The sequence below is a fragment of the Hermetia illucens genome, chromosome 6 (assembly GCF_905115235.1).
Source record: "Hermetia illucens chromosome 6, iHerIll2.2.curated.20191125, whole genome shotgun sequence".
Taxonomy (NCBI): domain Eukaryota; kingdom Metazoa; phylum Arthropoda; class Insecta; order Diptera; family Stratiomyidae; genus Hermetia; species Hermetia illucens.
The window spans coordinates 10,204,711-10,225,722 of NC_051854.1; the positions used below are offsets into that span (position 1 = coordinate 10,204,711).

A 21,012-nucleotide genomic window follows, 5' to 3' on the forward strand; every position below is an offset into this window, starting at 1 on the left:
TGGATTAGATATTTCACAATGTTGACCCGTAGTTACTATCAGTGGAGAATGGTCTTATCAGCGTTATTTGAGTTTAATGAAAATACTTGATTTTGGAAGATAAGCTCCTTCCGATTCTTCCAATCTTTCAACTATTGTAAGACACTGAACAATTTAAACAGATATTTTGTCAACAGGCCTTAGTATCGTATAACTTGCACGTGCGATGCAACATAAGGTCAAGATCATCTAAGATATTATATTTCAAGGAAAAGTCACAAATGTCCTAGTTCATGCAAAATCCTGGGGTGATGGAGATTACTCTGATGATGTGGTCTGGAAAAAAAAATAAAATAAAAGTGCATTAGCGTCAGGTGTGTCGTGTAAATAAGATGTTGTATATAGTGAACTAAACGGTTTTCCTAAGATAAGCAACTGAGCAACCAAGAAAGCTATTTACACGTGATTCCACAAGTGCGGTAAAGTCATTGTTCTAGTAAACTTAAAATAGATAAACTTAAGAAAATGTAGTTTTGTAACCATACGTATTTTGTAGAAGATCGCGTGCAAAGGTGACCTCCACTACCTTGTATCGATCGCAGAATGGATGTACTTTTAAGATACTATTAGTACATAACGGAAAGTGAAAAGTCATCCCCGTTTGCTATGGAAATTAATACGGCACGAGTTTCTATAGTTTGCCGGTCATTTTTTTGCAAATCTGCAATAGAAGAATGGTAGCACTAGGGATAATGGATACACCCATTAGAAAACTGAAAATCATCAAAGTGTGTCAACCGGCAAAGTAGAAAAATGCGGAATCAGCATTTAGCAGTTTGGTGCAAAAAACGTGAGCCAAATTATGGGTGAGTGTTTAAGGGATTAATTTTTAAAAATGGATCGAGATAAACGCGATAATGCTATAATCATCGTGACGTTCTGTTGCAAATAGTTTTCATAATCATCGACCCCGCGAATTACCACACTTATTCCATGCAGATTATTTACTGCATATACAGCGAGATAAGATTTTGCCTTGAGTACATCCTGATAGGTCTTTTTGTAGTTGAACACTCTTAAATACAGCAAAAGTTGTTACCTCTTATTGACAAGTATCTTAGGGATTCGATCCAAATATGGCTGCATTGTAATCTCCAGTTATATAAGCACCACAACAGTAGCCTACCTATTCAACAGATAGATAGGAAAATAGACATAAATTTGACAACATGATGAAATTCATTACGTCTATTATTTGTTGCTAGGATCCTCGGCCCATGTGCACTCATACACACACCCAACCAACAACATCAAACTGATATTGAAGGTCTCATCACATTGCCGGAGGAATCGAATGTCCCTTTTTTCGGGAGGCTCTCCATCATCGGTTTAAGGACCTATTAGATACGGAAGATATTTTAAATGTAAATGCAAGGAAGTTCGCGCACCGGCCTTATGCCAGGCTGTCAGCAGAGTTGGCAGCAGTACATTGCGACGGCCGAGGCGAATTCACTACCGGCAATGCAGTCGTGGTTCATGCCTCCGATTTCATCTGGCGGCACAGATGAAACCGCGCGGGTTCAGCGGAGGAACTCGGGACGTGATCCCGCCATTGGAGTTACCGAGCGAACCTGACGCTACGCGTGCGTTTGTTTGGAGTATTCCCAGGTTTGGCAAATGCCTTTAGCCTCGACAAGGAGACCCATTTGGGCCCGCCCCGAACGTCGAGCTTGACGGAGTGCTCCCGTCGCTCCAGGACTTTAAAGGGACCCTCATATGGGGGCTGCGGCGGTCTCCAAGGAACATTCACTGCCTCGAGGTCCATGCAGCATGCTGTAGTCACATAACTCTGCTCTAATATCCAGGAGAGGGTCGGCGGGGAGTCGCAGATTCTCCCCGTACATCATCTCCGCGGGGCTGAGCGTGAACTCTTCTTGGTGAACTGTGTGAAGGCCGAGGAGGACAGCATCATATTGGACAGCGGATGGTATGCCGTGGTTCTGTGACGTTTGAGACCTAACTCCGAGAAAAGAGTAGACTCAAACTGCATTCCTTGGTTCACTGGTACACCCAAGCGCGGAATCCATTCTCGACAGAGGGCCTCGGCGCATGATTATGTCGTAATATCAGTCAGAGGTATTGCCTCAGGTCACCGTGTAAACCTGTTGATGATTGTGAGGCAATACTACCGTGCGAGTCTCGCAAAAGGCCAATGATGTCGAGGTGGATGGTGTGGAAGCGCTTGATCGACCGAGGAAGCAATTCTACTTCTGTTTTTATATGCTTGCTGATTTTACACTTCTGGTACGCGATTCACTGTTTGGCCCAAAAGTTTACGTCCTTGTTCATGGAAGGCCAGAGCATATTAGGGGTGCACAAGATCGTGTATTGCATGAAATATTTTCTTGCGAAAATCGTCGGAATAAATTACCTAGGTCCCCTGTTTGAGGTAGGAGTAAGTAGAAGTTTGAGCCGAAAATAGGAAACTACTTCAACTTCTATTTGGAGTTTGCCCTCAGGCTCTGCGTCGTCTTTCTGCGCCTCGGTGGTTGGATGCCGAAAGCAAACTGCCCGAAGCTTGCGAGGAGATGCTCTTTGCAGCTTTTTTTAAGCGCGAAAGTTAGACGCTTGCGGTCTGTGAACACTGTGAACGGCCTGTCCCCAAGGGAGAAGTGGAAATATTTAAAGGAGAGGTAATTAACGATTAGCTCACGATCGTAGGGGCTGTAGTTACGATGAGCTTGGTTGAGTTGTTTCGAAAAGAAGCTCGAAATTTGCCAGATTTGATTCACCCGTTGGTGAAAAGTGGCGCCTACCGCAGTATATGAGGCATCGACGAACACAGCTAGGGTGCATCTGGCGAAATGCTAGCAGCGTTGCATCAACAAGCTGTTGTTTGGCCGTTTGAAACGCATAGACGGCCTCAGCCGCGGGGGGGCCTCGCGGGAGTCTTTAGTTTCGGGTCTAGACAAGTAGGCGTTCAGGATCCCTTGATGATGAGCGGCCTTGGGCAAGAAACCTTCCTTCACCGTGGTTAGTAGTGAAAACTCTTAATCAACAACTTAATCAGGGGTAAGAATCTGCATTTTTCAACGTTTAAGACAAGTCCGGTCTCAAAGGGACATTGAAAAATGCACACGAGATGCTCTGAGGTCTCAGATTCGGAAGCGGAAGCGACCAAAACATCATCCATGTAGATGAAACAAAAGTTGGAGTTTCGTAGGACAGAGTGGATGAACCTCTGGAAAGTCTGCGCAGCCGAAAATCATCCTAGTGAACTCGAAGAGTCTGATAGGTGTGCGGATAGCCGTTTTCGGAATGCCTTCGGGAGTGACAGGGATTTGTTGGTACGCCTTGGCTAGATCCAAGGTCGTAAAAACACGGCAGTTCCTGAGTGCGTGCCCGAAATCATGGATGAGTGATATGGGATATCGCCTATAATCTCCGCGTGGCCGCCATTTGACGTTTGGCTTAGGGACCAACAACTGTTTGATGGTCTGTTTCATCAAATTTGTAAACTCCCTCTTCGTAACAACAAGGTTCTAGGGTGAAAGAGGACGAACCTTTGAGACGATTGGAGAGCCGGTGTTAGTGATATGGTGCTGCACATCGTGCTTCATCGGTTCGGAGAAGCTACTTTCCGTAGTGATGTTTCGAAACTTTCGGAATAGTGCGCGAATGCGATGATGATGGTAACGTCCTCAAAAATTATTGAGATTATGTCATCTCGGAAGGAAGAAATCTTCCCTGACGTCTGTAACGAGGTTGCGGGGTCTATCAAGGTCCTATTCTCCATGTCAACCAGCAGTCCATAATGACACAGGAAGTCTGCGCCTAATATGGGGATTCTGATGTCCGCTAAAATGAAACGCGCATAGGTGCAGATGAAAGATAAGTTTGCGGCCGCCAAACGTAAGTTTTATGGAATAAGGGTGTTCGGACGGGGTACAGAGAGAACCGATACCTCAGCGTCAGTGTCGACCAGGAAGCAACGTCTGCTCAGGGGGTTGAAGATTGTAAGGTAACGTCGTACTGCGCTTCGGGTAGCTTCAAGAAGCACCCAGAGAATCTTATTTTTTTGTTGAGCCAAACGTAGAACCTGTGGTGCATTTAGTCACATTAGCTCCGTATTTCTGATGATACCAACGAATCGTCGAGGCTGATGAGGGACCCGACGTGCGACCACCAGATCACCAAGCGCACGCCTGGTGACCGCGTCGGCCAATGTTGTCACCATCGATTTCAAGTCATTAACTTCTCGAGTCGAGTCCCGGGAAACTTCCGCAACCACGGGCCGGCCGTAAACCTCATGCATCTTGTCCTGTGGCGGATACCACCTCGAACGATTCCCAGTCTGCGCAGGTTAAAATGGCGCAGATGCTCTCCGGGAGTCGTTGAAACCAGAGGGAGTTCAGCAGCCCAGACCCAATCTTATCCTCACCCGATTGTCTCATTTCACAAAGCAGTTGGCTGGCGGCACGGTTGCCTAATGTCAGCTCTTTCACCAAGTGATTGAGCTTTGTCTATTGAAATAGAAACCGGAAGCTGAACGCTTAAGGTATGAAAGGTTTTGTGTGTTTCTTATATAAAGAAATTTGAGTGTGCATTTGCCCCATTAGTACCTAGCACGTAATATATGCATATATTATGTTAGAATATCCACTTTCATGTCCTATCTTAGAGCTTATATTATTGCAATTTCGTGGTGCTAAGGTGAACTTAACGGGGGTTTTGCAGCCAATTACTAAAAATTACAGCAATATGCTATTATTAACTTTATTTGAAAGGATATCAGTATAAAGAGTATTTCGGAACCTAAGCACCATATAGTAGCAGCTTCTTGATTTTTTTCAAATTTTTCGGTTTGGTAGTTTCTGAGAAAGGCTCTGTTAAAGAGATGATCATTTTTTACCCTCCGCACTCCCCACCTTTCCAACAAATGTCAAAACTAAGGCTTCGGAAAGTATTAATCAGGACCTCTCATTTGAAACTTCACATGACTATATTTGGTGAAATAAAATGTACACTCCCCTTTTGAATGAATGGCGACCTCCTCTTAAAGTCGACGTAAAAGGATGTAACTCACTGTATGCGCGAGCGTTCACAATTCCTTTCTTTCCACCGAATTTGGTATCAATCACTGCAATTGTCTCCGAGAAATACGTGTATGACGAACAGACAGACAGGCAGTAAACCGATTTCAATAACGAAGGAATATAGTTGCCTGTATTGTTGTTCCCATCATCTACTGCACATCATTTGCGGACTAGTACTACCTAAGTCCTTTTTCCAAATGCCTGAACATACAAAATCCGGAGCGCTATTCGTAGGGCCTATCGCACATAAACATCATACGAAGTTTCCTTATGGATGTCGGATATGCCAATCCTCAACTTAGTAAACAAACTACTCAAAAAAGCAATATGTATATCCCATGAAAATAATTGTGTTCCCTTGTGATTGCCACTGGTTCGAATTCCGTTGAATTTTCACACTCCCGCAAGAACTATTCCTAACTGTTTGGGGTCACCACCTTTGGAAAGTCTGTTTCCCCACTAATTAAAATAACGAACTACTATTCTTTATATATAATTCATTTATTGCACAAATTTATCTCGTTCATTATGAATTTACACTATGTCACAATTCTTCTTTTGCTATTTACTTTATTGGATTGGTCTGCTTTTTACCTAAGGGCCTCAGTTGGCTGGCGGACGAGACTAGAGTGTTTATAAATTCGTTGAGAATTCTGGGGACAAATGTCATACTTAATATACTTGACATTTGTCCTCCAGCCGATGCCAGGCCATCTGTTGGATTTACTGCGGCCAACAATGGCGCCCGGGTTCGCGACTCCGATGCACCACCACGAAGGTACTGCCTAATTGCTGAGCAGCATTCAGTCTGTACAGGGAACGCACGTTCTATGAGAAAATGCGGAAATCATTGTTCCGTTTTCGCTGCCGGGTTCGTAGTTGTAAAATCCATCCTGCCCGAGGCTCCTTCCGTGACTTCCTAACCTCGGATTTTCGTGTAGGGTTGTCGGCCCTACCCAGCTCCAAACCTGGAGGACCATTGGTTTTATATTCACTATTTCTATAGTAGTACTCAATTTTTTTGATTACGATTTGCCCATTTTCACCGCTGTAATTTAATTATTTTTTTTTTTGTTTAGAGACCGCTTTACGTGGCCATTAGGTATCGTTTGGAATTCCGGAGTGTTTTCGCAAAACACCAGTGAGAAAATGGAAGAAATGCTGCATATTAGTCAATGCACTCCTTCATCAGATTGTCACAGGACAAGGCGAATAAATGGCAGGGCCGAGAAATAAGAAAGACGTCTTCATAGTACAAAAGTCTGAAACAGAAAAGGAGAACGTTTTCCAAAGTAAAGGCATCGGCGACACCACTGTGAAGGAGGAGTTTTTGATATTTTGGGAGAATACAGAGGCGCCACTCAACCGTGCTAAAGGTAAGAAGAATAAAAGTAGATTTGGTAATGTTTCAACTTAGAAATCAAATAACGCTAAACTTATAGTTCAAAATGTTTAGTTTTTGGGCATTTAGTCAAATATTGTACAAGTATATACCAGCAAGAGCTGTGGAAGTGAGTTAAATTGCTTTTAATGCAAATGAGGAGAGAATCTATATTATCGGCACATTTGGAACGTTAATAGGCACCTAGGAGGTACGAAAAACCTTCGGCGTGAAAAGGGAATATTACAAACTGGGGCATTCAACTAAGCATTACCCACTTTAAGAGGAATATGTTGTGAAAGCATATGCCCGTGTGCGGCGTACTGCTCCTGATACAGAAGAGAACTGCCTGGAGATCGGAGGAAATAAGTTCCACGGTTTCTCTGATATTCTAGAGAATGGTTCGCAACCAGCGATTGAAAATATGAAGGACCTATCTGTAATCTCTTTGTGGCTTACCTGAAAGGATAGGGAATCCAGTAAAAAAGTAAAAACTCAAACCCAATGAGCTGTATTGTATTCTTAAGTGCTGTGTCGAGAAAGCGGTAGATAGTGTACACCTAGTTCAACATTCTACTCTAATAATTGGGAGAGGATTAAGCGGACATTGGTTGCATTATTGCGGGGCAGAAAGCATCCACTTAAGCTCGGTATCCCCTCCGGCTGACCAGATTTCGTCCTTTAACTTGACATTGAGTAGAAGGCACCGTCTATTGAAGAAACTGAATCTGAAGGCAAAGGCGATAAAAGGGGATAATGAAGGTCTGATCACTAGACCCAATACCGGTAACTAGTTCCCTTGGTTCTTACTTCCTTTGAAACCATCTCTATGAACACACTGGTAGAGCAAATATAATAAAAAATAAATTTATCAAGTAGAAGTGCATCAAGCCGGTGGCGTCACTGAATTCTAGACGATTTATTGCACGTCTAGCATGCATACTCGTATGTGGTTCAGATTTATGATGTTTGCTATTAAAATGCATGAAACAATGTTTTAAAATGTTGTTGCCAGATTGCTAATAGCTCGTTCCAAAGATGGCATTGAAGTGAATTTCAGCATCCAATCTTTAGTCAAGGAAAATACCAACATTCATTTAATGACTTTTATTAGTTGATAAGTGGTTGCCGCCGGTATTGCGATATCTTCATTCAATCAGCGCAAATCATAGCTACACACACTCAGGAGAGCGGCAACATGCGTCATATACATCCGATTCAAAATAGATAGCAAATGTACACAGAAGAAACTTATCAAACTTACCAGCTGTTTGCCCGAGAATATTTGGCGTCACAAACAATGACAATAATCAATGCTACACAATATCACTATCAACACAATATCACTATCAACACAATATCACTATCAACACAATATCACTATCAACACACCACTGCTCACGTTTGATATTATGCAATTATGTATTTATGCACTTTATGTTGTTTATAAAAACTTCCCCAGTACGGAAAGCTTACTCTCAGATAGTATCCAAATATTTTAAACAACTACTGTAATGACCAAAAGATAAAGCTCGATATGACATTAGGAATCGTTTTTGCTCGTTCTCCGCTTTTTTATTTCAATTTTGTCTAGGCATGCAATAGGGACATGCGTGAACCCACGTTGGGCGCACTCTATCAAAAGATTTTCCGACAACTGACCGTGAAAAGATAGAAATGCTTAGCAATCTCAGATCCCGGATATTTAGATTTTTACGCACAGTTAGCATATGCCTCGCAATACCCAGAGGAGGACAGATTAAAACTATGTATATGCTCCCCCCAGTTCTAAAGGCGATAGTAGGATTGGACTCGTGGAGGCAGATACCCTCATCCACGCTCGTGTTAATAATTTAGATAACTGACGCTACCTCCAAGCAGATCATTTTGGTAGCATACTAACTTCAAGTTTCAATCTGTTGATAGGTTGGAAAAATCGATCCGTACGCTAGCCCAGTATCTTCTCAACTGAAGCATAGCTGGGCACAGTGGATTCACTCCCCATACGTCCTCACCAATGAGTAAGTTAAATATGGAGACTGACGTTTTCGGCGATAAGCTTTTAGAAATTACTCACATCTTTCGTATTTCGGTTGTAAGTTCTCATCGTAAAGAGAAGTTTAGATACTTTTTGTATTGTGTCGCCTAATTAGAAATTAGGAAAAAGTTTAGTAGAGGCTCTGATGGAGTTATTTCATTAATCTATCGCGAATGTCGTAAGATGGAAATAAAGCATTTTCGACTTAAAAAAAAAAACTCCTCCATAGCAATAGTTGATTGGGATAACGAAGAGGGACTCAATTTTGAGGCAAGTTCAAAAACAAACTTACACTTTTTGGAAGCACAACTATTGATATCGTTAGTTCGTAGTTCCATGGAAAAATTTAGATTCTATTGACTGTGACCATCAAAGATACAATAGGAACAAATAGGAAAAATCTCCAGTAGCTACCCGTCAAGTAAACTTACTAGCGTTAATGGATGGATGAATGAATGAATATCATTGTGTTGGAGTATATAGATCAATTGGAGGTGGGACCAGTCCAAGGTCTGCCAATGTCGTATTAGAAACAAACAATTTTGAAATGACGACAGATAATAAACAATGGTACCCCAGAAATGATCGAAAATCATTGATTAAAAACGGAAATACCTAAGGGCTCTACGGAATACCTATAAAAATTACTAGGAATGGGATGTGCTGTTTTCAGGATCTGATCTGCTTTGAAAAGCAAGTTCTGTAGAAAAAGGAGAATCTACGAATTCATTGAGAAAAGTCGGTCTAGATCGCGTCTTCCACTTTTGCCTCTTTAGCATTTGACCCGTTCAGTTGGAGGTCGGCTCGAATGAATCGATTGTACCATTTTTCTCGCTCTTAGGCCTGATCTGAGTGGAGACGAGAGGATCTCAAATCACGATTTAGCTTATGAAACTATCATTGTTTCGGTTGACGTTTCCTATCGATTTTACTCGTAATGCTCCATATTAGCTCTCGTCAGTGCGAATTGAATGTGCATACCATTCAAGCGTCTCTTTCGCTATATTTTCCTAATAAGAACAACCCCATATCGACGGCGGGTGCCCTTATTTGCGATGTCATCCTGGTATGTTACACCGTCGGTCTAACGCAACATCTTGGTCTCCATTACCGGAAGGCGCGGTTCATTGTATTTGATAGTTCACTAGCACTCAGAACTATAGATGGCGACAGGTGAGCGACACTGCGGTAAATTTTAGTTTATGCATCTATCACAAAGAATTCCAGGTTCGGAACCCCGCTTCATCCAAGTTACCCTAATGCCTGACCATTTAGTTCGGTCATGAAAAATTCTGTTTTATTCCGCTTGGTTGTGAAACGCTAAGAAAACATCATCTACATAGAGCAGTGTGCAGGGTGCTGAACGTTGGGTGTCCCGCGACATGGTGCTGCTTTGATGAAAACCGACAAGGATATGAAGCGGTTTTTGTACACCTGTCACCGGTCGAACTTTACTTTTTGGATCGTAATGAAGCGAGTTCTTTTAGCACTAGGTAAAGCCGCGGAGCATACCAGGTGAGCTTGTGTGGCTTACGTTCAAACGTCTTCTCTATATCCACAAATGAAACACATATTGCGTCAGAAGTTTCGCAGTTCTTGACCAACCCGGCTTCATTCACGGTTATTGAAACGATATCATGAACAAGGATATCAAGAATGCATTCAAAAACCTTCATGGTATGAAGATGTTGGACTCTCTTTTGTTCTTCATATTGAAGCGGGCAAACTTTCTTGCCAGTAAGATGGTGTTCTATCCTCTCCAATTGATTGAAGAACTTACTGAGCCACAGTTTTGGATCGCAGCTCTTTGCTTTCTAGAGTTCAGTTGCAATGCCGTCAGCTTCTGCCGCTTCCCTCTATTTCATGAGAAGGATGAGCAAACCCTTCTCTTGAAATCTGCTCGAAATATTTCTGCTATCTGTCTATCGCAGCTCATTAACACAGCAGAAGCTCAAGTAATTCCAAGTAATACCGCGAAACTTATGATAGACGCGTTTCTTTTCACTAAACCCTTTATTTGCACATTGTCTCTTCAGAGCTACTTATCTCGGTTCATGAATCTCACTTATCAGGGAGCTTGGTGGCCCTGCAGGTTGCATAGGCCGCTTTGTGGATTGTGATTTAAGTTTGATTCCACATTTATTCGTCGTTCGTAATAATCCACAATCGTGAAAGTGAGATGTGAATAAATCCTTACATACAATAAGGAAATAGTTTCTAATTATCCTCAACGGCGCAACAACCGGTATCCGGTCTAGGCCCGCCTTACTAAGGAACCCCAGACACCCTGGTTTGGCCCCGAGGTCCACCAATTCGATATCCCTAAAAGCTGTCTACCGGCCTTCCTCGTTTCCTTGTTCTACCATAGATGTTGCCCTTGTAGACATTCTGGGCTAGATCCTCCTCATCTTATGAATTTGTTGACCCGCACACCGTAACCTATTGAGCCGGATTTTATCCACAACCAGACTGTCATGGTATCGCTCATAGATTTCGTCGTTATGTAGGCTATGGAATCGTCCATCCGCATGTTGGAGACCAAAAATTCTTCGGAGGATTCTTCTCTCGAACGCGGCTAAGAGTTTGCAATTTTTTTTGCGGACTGGCAACATCATTGTCTTCTGCAGTTAGAAGTTTGATCCCATGGTAAGAGGTTTACAGTGGAACAGCTTTTGTAAGCTAAAATAGGCTCTGTTGGCTGCCAACAACCGTGCGCAAATTTCATCGTCATAGCTGTTATCGGTTGTCATTTTCGACCCTAGATTGTTGTCTCCTATATTTATTGTTTTCGTTTGACCAGTGCGATTCGATGCTGTTCCTTCTTTGGTTTTTGCACCATGTACTTCGTCTCGCCTTCATTAATGTGCAGTTCAAGGTCTGGCGCCAATCTCCGCCTGCTCGATCTGGATGAAGGTGGATTGTATATCTCGGGTTGCTCTTCGCATAATGTCAATATCGTTTGGGTAGTCCAATAGTTGGGTGGACTTGACGAGGATGGTTGCATTGACATCTGCATCGCGAATCACTTTCTGGAGGGCCAGATTAAAGAGGATGCATGAGAAGACATCCCCTTGTCTTAGACCGTTGTTAATGTTGAACGGTCACGAGAGTTATTCTGTTTGTTTTATCTAGCCTCGCACATTAGTCAGGGTGAACGTAGTCAGTCTTATCACTTCTGTCGGGATACCGAATTCTTTCATGACCGTGTATAATTTTACAATGGTTATGCTGTCATAGGCGGCCTTGAAATCGATGAAAAGATGGTGCAACTGATGTCCATATTCCAACAGTTTTTTCATCGCTTGCCGCAGAGACCGCAGAGAGAATATTTGATGTCTTGCTGATTTGACTAGAGTGAAGCTTCTTTGGTATGGGCCAATGATGTTCTGGGCGTATGGGGCTATCGAGCCTAGCAAGATAGCGGAAAATATCTTGTAGATGGTACTCAGCAACGTAATAACTCTATAATTATTACACTGTGTGTTATCTCACTTTCTTATGTATGGGACAGATAATGCCTCTTGGCTAGTCGTCAGGCATTGATTCGCTGCTCCACACCTTGCGCAAAAGTTGATGAGCTGCTTGGTGTACGATTTATGGTTTCTAAGCCGATGGATTGCATGAACTGTTTTTTCTATACTTGGCGGTGGCAGTATTGTCCGTCGTCTTCAGTTGACGGGAGCTCCAACTCGCCGAGATTTTGATTGTTGGGCAGTTCATCAAAATACTCAACCCATCGCTCCAATAGCCCATTCTGTCGGAAATCAGATTTCCCTCTTTGTCTCGGCAGGATGAGCATCGAGGTGTATAAGGCTTACTCCTGCTGACCTGTTGGTAAAACTTGCGCGCCTGCTCTCTGTACTTCTCGAGTTCACATACCTATTGGTTCTCCCAGGCTTCCTTTTTCCGTCTGTGAAGTTGCTTTTCCACTCAACGGAGTTCGTGATAAGTCTCTGCGAGTGCCCGCGTTCTTTGGAAATCCAACATTACTCGGTATGCAGCATTCTTCCGTTCCATTGCTAGCTTACATTCATTGTCGAACCAGCCGTTCCGACTACTTTTGCAGCTAGGGCCAAGTATGTTTGTGGCCGTATCAATGATAACGCTCTTCGGGTGATTGTGAAGATCGTTTATTGACGCTTCATCGGCAGGAACTCTGTTGACTACGGTTATTGTGGCGTCCAGTTCCCCCTATAGGCGTTACGGAGGGGTGTGTTGTGGATGGCTTCAGTGTGAATTCTCACCTGATTGTCAGAGAGTATTCTTGGTGATGTTGTTATTCGAGCTCGGAGCACCTTACCAACGAGATAGTGATCAGAGTTTATATTGCTCCCCTATATCTTCTGACATTCATTAAGGCGTTCGATCTGGATGTGGCGAATGTGGTTGAAAGTGGTCCCATCTGGAGAGGCCCACGTTTGTTTGTGGACTGCTTTCCGTGCAAACCAGGTACTTCCAATAACCATTTCGTGCGATACTGCTAACTGAATAATCCGCAATCCGTTATCATTTGTATTTTGGTGTAAGCTATGGGAGCCGCCGTATCACCTGAGAATGGGCTTCGTCCCTATTTGGCTGTAAAAGTCCCTAAGTATAATTTTAATATCATACCTGGGACAGGTTTCGAGGGTTCGTTCTACTGTCACGTGGAAGGTATCCTTCTTCGACTCTGTACGGTCGTGAACGTTAATGAAGCTTATATATCTAAATTTGCCTCGCAAGCGCAGAGTGTATAGCCTTTCGCTTAAGTTTTCAAAACCGATAACAACAGGTTTCATTTTTTGGCTGACTAGGAAACCTACTCTGAGCACAGGATTTACTGTGGCTCTTCTCCAGGAAACCGTTCCCTGTCCAGCGCATCACTTGCACTGCTGTTGCTGCCTTATTTTAGAACAGGGTATCAACAGGGGGTAGGGTTAGCTGGTGAGCAGCATTCGGTCTGTGCAGGGAGCGCCCGTTCCATTAGAAAATGCACAAATCGTTATTCCGGGCTCGTCATTGGAGAGTGTATTATGTCTGAGGTCCCTTCGGTGGCCTCGTAACGTTGGTTTTCCGTGTAGGGTTGTCAGCTCTACCCAACCCCCAAACTGGAGGATATTTAAGTTAATGAAATATTTGAATCTGTAGCCAAATTAACACGAATTCTGGTAATTTAAAAATAATAATTCAATAAAATTGTCCGTTCAATGCGCATACGTCGATGGTTGCATTGCTCGGGGGAGGCATCATAATATTTTTTCTTTCTTTCCGCACCGGTTTTCCCCGAGACTCTACTCTACAACGTCATACGGCGCAGGAGGGCAAAGCGATATTGGGCAGCACGATGTTCCCTCTGATAGCTGTCGCGGTTAGGGTGCCCCCCTTTCGGCAGCGCAATCCGCCTTCGCGGTTTTGTCAATTGGAAGCGCAATTCGCGCTCGCGGACGTTTCAATAGACGTCACGCACTTCTACGAGGAGACCATCGGGCTAGTCGGGGAGGTTTTGGTGGATTGCTCCTATGCCCGATTGAAGGAACAGCTCATCCGCCGGCTTTCAGTGAGTGAGGAGACCAAGCTAGATTAATAACTGAATGAGCTGGTACTAGACGACCGTACCCCTACCCAGGGGGAATGAAAACAGTGAATAGACCAAAGCAGTTAATAAAAAGGCGAAGAAGAAGGCAAAAGTGCGAATTCGCGCAGAAGCAATTGTGATCTCCAGCAAGGAAAATTTTACTGGAGATACTGAAAAAGGCCAAAGCTGACCCAGACCTAGAAGATCTAGGCGGAAATGTCAGCAAGATTTGAAGGACCCAGAAGGGTGAGCTGAAAATTTCAGGTTGTGAAAAACTGGCTTCCAAACTCAAGTTAAGAACTTACTTGCGGTGAGAGTCACAGTATGGACCCAAGAACATGAGGTCTATATACAGTCCAAGGATCTCGGTGAAGTTACATCCAAAAGAGGAATTTGCACTGCCTTGATGGAACAGTTCAAGTTGGAGGAACTAGTAGAGTAGTCCATTGTGAGTTTGCGGAAAGCCTATGGCAATACTTAAACGGCCACATTGCGATTACTAGTGGACAGAAGTTCTTGGCGGCTGGGAAGATTCGAATCGGATGGGTTGCCCGTGAGAGCAGATTTCTCTTAAGGGGTAGTTCAAGTGCCTCGTGTTTGATCATTTCGCGAAAGCATGCACCAGCGGCATTGATCGGTCCGATCGATGTAGAAGGTGTGGGGAGAAAGGCCATATTGCCAAATAATGCAATAGGGACCCTAAATGTTTATTGTGTAAAGGAAGGGAGGGACTGGATTGTCGGCATATTGCCGGAAGTAGTAAATGTCCGAAATTTAGGAAAGCTCCGACTTCAATGGAAAAATGGAGTTTATTCAAATTAATCTCAATCATTGCAGACCACCTACCAATCCGAGGTGGAAATTGCCATCATTAGCGAACCCTATTGAAACCGTCATGGCGGCGAATGGTATTACACTGGAAGTAAGACAGCCAACGGTTTTGTGTGAGCGAAAATAAACTGGGTATATGTGTACAGCTGTTACGCCCCACTAAGTCTGACACTGTCCGAATCCAAGGAAATGCTTAACAGTGTTGCTTTCGGGGCAAGGGGTCGTAGTCCAAGGGTCACTGCTGGTGACTTCAATGCTTTGGGCCTGGGAGTCGGATAGCAGAGAGACAAATGCAAGGGGCCGCAGTCTATTAGATGCTTTTGCACAGTTGAATATAGTTCTGGCCAATGAAGGTTATGTTAACACCTTTCAGAAAGGGAGGTCTGCCTCAATCGTAGGCCTAGCGTCTGTCAGCCCTGCACTGGCACGTGGTATGTCCTGCTGCGCCTGGTGGAATACTGAACTGACTAGCCTTCGATTAGCCTGTCACCGAGCCAGAAGAGCCGCTAAGAAGGCGGTAGGCAGAATCGACCAAGGGCAAAAAGAACGCGCTTATAAGGAAGCCTGCAAAACTCTCAAGCTTGGCTTCTAACGGAGCAAGAGAGAATGCTTAAGGAATTATGTTCGGAAGCGGACGTAAAACCGTGGGGGAGCGCCTATAAAATCGTGATGGGGCGATTCAGAGGCCATTCATCTCCGCAGACTTTGTTATTCCCCCAGCAAGAGGAGGGCATTGAGAGCGAGCTCTAAATATGACGGGAATAGCACCAGTCACCAGTGACGAGCTGCTGGAGGTCTACGCTAGAATAAGAGATAACAAAGTTCCGGGTCTGGATGGCGCACCGAATAGGGCCCTTAAGCTTGCCGTGAAATCCATACCGGACATGTTTGCTGAGTTGTTCCAAGTCTGCATGTCCGAAGGGATATTTACAGCGGCATGGAAGCGACAGGAGTTAGTACTACTGCCTAAGGCTGGTAAACCTCCAGGTGAGCCAACCTCCTACAGACCTATTTGTCTTTTAGACACTGTGGGGAAAATGCTAGAGAGAATTATCTACAATTGATTACTCCCGGTTATTGAGAGCTAGGGAGGCATCCCAGATCGGCAGTATGGGTTCAACAAAGCCATATCAACTATTGAAGCCATCAAAACCGTTACTGGCTTGGCCGAAGATGCAATCCACGAAAAGGGTGGTACTAGAAAATATTCCGTGGTGGTGAGCCTGGATGTGAGAAATGCATTCAATTCGGCCAATTGGAACCTATTACGGGAATCTCTGGCCTATCTTGCAGTTATTGTCAACAGCTATTTACAAGAACGGAGTCTTTGGTGTGACACTGATAACAGACTCCAGGAGTACGTTGTCTCTGCGGGTGTCCCAAAGAGCTCTGTAGTGGGCCCATTGCTGTGGAACATCATGTACATCATGTCCCCTTATCATCGCGAATTCCCTTGTTCATTGCGTTATTTTTAAATCCGGTGCGGACCAATGCATCGGTATAGACACGTTGATTTTGTACAAATAACATGTGAGAAATCAAACCCCGTGATGTAATACCTTATAGTAGTTCCACGGAGCTTTGGGGGAGTCGGGGTGGTTTCCATGAGAGCCAGTGCCTTTTGCAGATTTCCACCTTCTAAAAAAAGGTATACAGACAGACAGTAAACTGATTTTAATAATAATTTAAATTTTTTTAATTTAATAATAATAATAACGATGGGTGAGAAACAAAGTGCAGAGGGTTTACCGGAACTATGCCATCCCCTGTGAGACACCCGTTGTTGAAATTCTGGACACACTAAAACAGAAACTTTCTGTCATATGCAGTCGGTTACGGCGGTATGGCGAAAGTTATTCCAGACGTGTCCAGAATGCAACATACGCGAGGAACCAGCGGAGCTTTTTCAGATCTCTCAACGAATCCCAACAGAGCGCCCAGACAATACAGTTCTCGGTGACGGAAGCGAAAGAGTATTGGGGTGGACTTTGGGGGTTACCTGCCCAGCATGCTGAGCATGCTGAGTGGATTACCGCCGAAGGCACCCGCCATGTCAATACACCTGGCATGAATTTCGCGGATGTTACCGAAGAGGAAGTTCGATGAGCCATAAACAGCTCGAAGAACTGGAGGGGCCCAGGTCTGGATCGGGTGCAGAATTTCTGGTATAAGAAATTTACCAGTGTACACAGTCGGTTGGCACGCAGTATTAATGAGGTCATGAGTCGGCCGGAGGAATTTCCACCTTTCCTCACTGCGGGGATTACCTACCTTATCCCTAAGAAGGACACGGTGCAGGACCCCGCAGACACAAGACCGATCACTTGCTTACCAACCCTCTACAAATTCATCACGTCCATTATTAGTGGAAGGATCAATGCGCACCTCGAGACCAACAACATTCTGTCCGAGGAGCAGAAGGGCTGCCGAGTTGGGTCAAGGGGTTGCAAAGAGCAACTCATTATCGACTCGGTAGTTGTAGGACAAGCAACTAGAGGCCAAAGAAACCTCTTCAGTTGCTATATCGATTATGCCAAGGCTTTCGACAGCGTTCCGCATACCTGGCTAATCGACATCCTACATCTGTATCGCATTGATCCGAAACTAATAAAGTTTTTGGCGACAGTCATGGAAGGGTGGCATACCACCTTATCAGTCCGTACATCTGAGGGTGCCCATCCGTATACGGAGGGGCATCTTCCAGGGGGATTCATTGAGTCCTCTTTGGTTTTGTATGGCACTGAACCCCCTTTCATGGTTACTGAATGATGCTAGAGGGCATGGTTTTGCAATAAAATATGGCCTACGTGCTAAGTGCGAACTGACACACTTGATGTACCTAGATGACATCAAGCTGTATGCTGGTACTGACAACCATCTTAGAAGTCTGTTGAGAATAATAGACATGTTCAGCCGTGATATTCGGATGGAGTTTGGATTAGACAAATGTCGAATCCAAGCCATCCGCAAAGGTCATCACGAGCCGCATGCCGGACATAGCATTGGTGACCTCCACATCGAAGCTATGACCGAGACAGACTTCTACAAGTACCTAGGAATTCTGCAAGGAACCCATGCTCGAGTTGGTGATCTGAAGGAAGCTCTGCTGTCCGAATTCCTGCGACGTGTAAAGCTGGTGCTGAAATCGCATCTCTCGGGGAAAAATAAAATAAGCGCGTTGAATGTATTCGCTATCCCTTCACTGGCTTATGCATTCGGAATATTGCCGTGGACGAAGACCGACCTGGAAAACGTCCAGCGGCGGATACGGACAACTATGTCCAAATTCCGAATGCATCACCCAAAGTCTGCCGTGGAGCGGATGAACCTGCCTCGTGACATCGGAGGTAGGGGCGTGGTTGACGTGGCGGCACAACATCATCGCCAAGTCGACTCGCTGCGCGCTTATTTTTACAGCAAAGAGCAGGCGAGTCCCTTGCATGCGGTTGTCTGTAAGGCAGACTGTGGACTGACTCCACTTAACTTGAAGGATCGATCTTTCAATCCTCTGAGTGGGGTGAAGTCGGACCAAGAGCGGATCGAGGAATGGAAGTCGAAGGCAATGCACGGTAAACACGTGAATTGTCTTTGGCAGCCATTTGTCGATTTGCATCTGTCGAACAGATGGCTGTGTGCTGGGGAGCTCTTTGCTGAGACGGAGGGGTTCATGTGTGCCATTCAGGATGGCGTGGTCGCCACCCGAGCTTATAAAAAGCTCATCATGAAAGAACGGGTGGAGAACGACCAGTGCAGAATGTGTGGTTCGGCGTTAGAGACGTTGGACCATCTCATTTCTGGCTGTACTGTTATGGCACCGGTGCAGTACATGACCATGCATAATACTGTATGTAAGGTTATCCATCAAAACCTTGCATACAAGCATGGGCTGATCACGGGGACATGTCCGGTTTACCGATACGAGCCGCAAGCAGTACTTGATAGTTCTGCTTACAGCATGTATTGGGACCGGCAAGTTCTGACTGATCGCCATACCGCACACAACAAGCCTGACGTACTGTTAGTTGACAAGACAGGTCGCTCCGCGTATATTATTGATGTTGCTATCCCCCATAATAGCAACATCGAACGGAAATACGTGGAGAAGAAGGTGAACTATGAGCCATTGGCTCGGGAAATCAAAGAAATTTGGCGTCTCGAGCGGGTGGTTGTAGTTCCCATAATATTGTCAGCTACAGGTATTGTACCTAAATCCCTCACGGCTTCCCTTGATGTCCTGGGACTTTCGCACAGTCTGGTTCAAACCATGCAGAAGTACACCATTTTGCATACGTGCTCGATGTTGCGGGGAGTACTGGACGGATTCTCCCACTGACCTACCACCGGCCACCACCACCAGTGCCCCTTTAGTTTTTAAGTAGGTAGGATCGTCCGAGCCTAAATGCTTGGCACTTAGTGCTAGTATTAGGTAAAATCCGGCATCTGCCGAGATTGTGATAACTCGGAAAAAATAATTTAAAAAGGAAGTAGACGTATTCTCTGTCCTCGGAGTTAGGCAAGCTCAAACGCCACAGGGCCACTGCATACCATCTGTAGTTCATGGGATGGGATGCTGGAGCGTAGGCACCGGACGCTAAAGACCGCCTTAATGGCTCGCGACCATCCCTCGTGGTCGCCGTCCTTGCCTTTTGTCCTCCTCGGCCTTCATACACTCCACCGAGAGGAATTCGCGGTTAGCTCCGCGGAGATGATGTATAGCGAGAATCTACGGCGCCCCACTGGATATTCTATCAGGATTAAACGACTCGAGCATGCTGGGTTTGCTCAAGGATGCAGTTTCAACAGTGTGGCCGACTCCACATTTGGAGCATATGACGTCGGAGGTCAACATTCCAGGGACCTCGAGACATGCTGGCAAGTACGCATTAGTGTGGACGCTTCTCGGAAACTACTGCACCTACCATATGAGAGCTTCTTTAAAGTCCTGGAGTGACCGGGGCACTGTTTTGACATTCGGAGGCGGCCCAAATGGCTCTGTTTGTCGAGACTGGAACCGATCGTCAAACCAGCGGACGACTCGCGAAGCATCAGATTCACCCGGTAACACCATTGGCTTTCGGAATCGCGTCCCGGGTTCCTGCACTGAACCTGCGTGGTTTCAGTTGGGGGCGGAGTGATGTGACGAGGCTCGGACCTTCTTCTCGCCGTTACCTCCACGAAATGCAGTCTAGTTGCTAGAGTGTTTAACTAAAGTTTTCATTTTTTAATGTATCCCAAGTCCTGCTAATCGTGTGTGCCTTTACACACGGTTTTTTGAGAAATATTCAACAGAGTCTCAAGTTTCTCCGGCAGAACCTACTAGGGTTTTTTTTTGTTAAATGGTATCTTTGTAAAGACTCCGAAGAATGGTTATATTATATTCTTACTCCTACCATTTTTATATTAAATTACATTCATACATACATTTTAGCCTCTTCTTTGTCCTTTACCATTTTCCAATGAGATAGAGCGTTTTTCTATTCATTTTCTTCCCCAGACTTTCCACTAGCATGAGTACTAGGATTGAATTCAAAAACATTCCCTCATACAAATTAGCTGATAAGATATATATCAAAAACTCGGATTACGGAAAACCCGTGTGCAATTTTCCACAATTGTGGTGCCACAATTCGAATTTACCCGGGCAGAGTAATCCCAATTGCAGTAACCTAGAGCGGAATAGGTAAACTGCTATGTTCCGAACGGCTTGACTAGTCCCACTGTAAACAAGACATGTTTGAATTGGTCTCACTTTAAACATGTCGCGTTTGACATCAAATGAATCAGTGGAATCGCTTCAAGCATGCTAACCGGGCAACTAGCAAAGCCGATCGGATGACAGTAGAAAATCTAGTTTGCTTTTGTTTACTTCAGTTGTTATGTCAACCAGTTTAGAATCGGTGCTCGAAGAACTCAGATGTCTTTAAATTTTGATTTTTTTGCTTTGCTTGAACGATAATTAGAGCGATGGTTACAATATCGAGGGAAATAGGAACGTGTTTAAATAAAAGGTAAGTGAAATTCACTTAAAAAATCATCTGCAGAAGATACAGATTGATATCAATAACTGCGTCGCGGATGACATCTTGCTGCCTTTTCCAAGTCAGAGTAACCCCTTCAATTCAACGTCGTCTTG

General features: G+C 44.5%; 1 long non-coding RNA gene across 4 annotated transcripts in view; it reads left to right on the forward strand.

Moving 5' to 3' along the window:
• LOC119659764 overlaps positions 1 to 21,012 on the forward strand; it is a 111,372-nt gene that overhangs the window by 43,884 nt on the left and 46,476 nt on the right. Inside the window, exons 1-3 of one of the 4 annotated variants that reach the window (XR_005250370.1) lie at positions 309 to 458; positions 536 to 845; positions 6,155 to 6,451. This is a non-coding gene — a long non-coding RNA (uncharacterized LOC119659764). Of the gene's footprint in view, positions 1 to 308; positions 846 to 6,154; positions 6,452 to 20,648; positions 20,888 to 21,012 lie in introns of those variants that run through there. The other 3 variants (XR_005250369.1, XR_005250368.1, XR_005250367.1) reach the window with 3 other exon arrangements.